Below are 2,525 nucleotides of genomic sequence, written 5' to 3' on the forward strand. Positions count from 1 at the left end.
ACTGACCCTGCCTGTTAGCAGAATACTGGCTCTTACAGCATGGGTGTCACTTTGGCTATTAAAATATTCGTATGAGCTATTGAGTGTTAATGCTATGCAACTTCAATTWCTTGAGAAGATTAAAGGAAAATTAAAATTTGTGGCACTTCCATGGACCAGGCTTTCATGAGAAGCCATTCCAGTCACATGACATAATCAGGTCTTGGTTTTGTAAAGTCAGAATAAAACCTGAGGTGAGATATTTCAGCAGATTAATTAAGTAAGGAAAACATCATTTTCTCAAAGCAGTTAATTTTACAACACCTAATGCCCTATTAAAATGACTTATTTAGACAGGATCACAGACAGAATCAYAAAATTGTTTGGATTGCACGGGACCTTTTAGATCATCTGTTTGAACACCCCTACCAAGGGCAGGGACACTTTTCCCTAACCCAGGTTGCTCAGAGTCCCATCCAACCTGCCCTTGGACACTTCCACTCAAGGGGCATCCACCATTTCTCTGGGCAACCCTTTTGAAGTGCCTCACTATCTATAGAGTAAGGATTTCTTCCTAACATATAACGTAAATCTCTCCTCTCTTAGTTTAAAACCATTCCCACTTGTCCTATCACTACCTAGCTGTGTAAAAAGTCATGCCCTTTCTTCTTATAAGCCCTCTTTATGCCCTGAAAGAGATCAGTAGGCTTAAAATTAAAAAAGRACTGTAGCAAGATTTTTGAAAAAGGACTAACCTGCCTGAGTACTTGTGAAAAGCTCACCAGGTCCTTGTTTATATAGTTCTAACTCCTGTTAATTTCAACAGAATTTACAYACTGAATAGGTAGAGGCCAAAACCCCAATTGATTATTGGAATTACACTAGAGGAAATAGAAGAAGAAGAAGTAAAAAAAAAAAAAAAAATCAGTAGATAAATGGTTTTGTGCATTGCAGGACTTCAAATGTGAACTTTTACAATACAACACAGAAATAAAGAAAAGTAAGGAACACTTCTGATGCTGTTACTTTGTTTTTCTAGTTCGCCCTGTAGTGTCTTTGCAGTTCCTGCTCAGAATGAWCACAGGAACTGCTTATGAAGACAGCAGTACTATAAATATTATCTCAGCCTTTGCTATCAGGGAACAAAGAAACAGAGTCAATCTTGTAAAAAAAATGGTTTAAAATCCCATTTAAATGAATAGTGGATATACATTTTCCATAATAGTTCAATAGATTTTCTTAAATCAAGTTTACTTTGCAGGAGCTTTAGTTGCAAATGAAGAAAACTTCCTGCTGCAATACTAGCTAAACATTCAAGCACAAACAAGCTCATGTCTCAAAGGTCCAGTTCCTCCRAGCTGATGGATCTCTGTCCTGTACATGTGTTTAGTACAAGTTTTGGTTGACAGCAAAGCAGARAATGATTCCTCTTATCGAGTATTCCACATTCTTCATGTGATGTAACATCTGTCAGAAAGTTACAGCTTGATGTTTCAGTTTCATTCAGTACTGTGGTCTTTGGCCTCAGAACAAAACCAAAATAAATGTGAGCATTTTGGACCTTTTGCTAAAACTACGCTATGCATTCCTTTAATCTTTCTTTCTAGAGACACTCTACAATAGTTTCCTTGTTTTAGACCTTCAGCATTGCTGACATTAATGCAATTATTTTTGACAAGTTGAAAATCTTCCTGTAATTGAGTTTCTATTTGACTTTAATGTTTGCCCCATTTGGAAGGCCCTGTTAACAGATTTCAAGCTGTGATAATAATATTTCCTTCCTCTATTATCAAACTTTCTAATCTGTTTTCTTTACAGATCACCACTGCTCAAAACGGCCATGAGATATTTTTCAAAACGTGTAAAAGGTCCTATTTTCAAAAGCTTGGGGTTTGGGGATTTTTAAATTTTTTTCCCATATATCCAAATGACACAGTGGGTCTCAAGAAAAATAAGTCAGTGAGACTGGAAGAAAAAAAGTCATAATTTAACACAGAGATGTCTACTTAGCATCTTTCATAAAACAGTGCCTTTTTTTTAAAGTAGCCTCTACCATTAGTGTATCATTTATTAACTGATATATAGACAATGAAATATAGTTTTGCTGAAAATATTTTTTTCTCAGCTATAGGTGCTATAAAAGTCATATAACAGTTATATTTGAAATCAATTCTTTCCCCCTCCCCAAGCTGTCTTTCTTGAAACATTTTGTTTTATTTGTCTGATGTTTCTTATTTCTGCACTAAAGGATACATTGAAGAATGCAAAAATTAAAGACTTCAGTCTTTACCAGTACAGATTTCTTGAACTGTCTCTCACAAAAATTATTGCCACAAACTTTCTCTTTTAAGGCACACTGACTATGAAGTTATCATTTTGGTTTCAACACGATTTTCTTTTTTCCCTGGCAGGGCTGCTTCAAGTCATTTATTCTGAGATATCCATGCCAGAGTACAGCCATGCTACTCTAACAAATGGACTGTGGGGTATTTGTGAATAACAGACAGTTTGATTTTAAAAGAAAAATGTCAGTCTTCAACTCTGGC

This window comes from Malurus melanocephalus, unplaced genomic scaffold, assembly GCF_030028575.1.
Source record: "Malurus melanocephalus ecotype Western Australia unplaced genomic scaffold, MMel_1.1 scaffold_150, whole genome shotgun sequence".
Lineage (NCBI taxonomy): Eukaryota > Metazoa > Chordata > Aves > Passeriformes > Maluridae > Malurus > Malurus melanocephalus.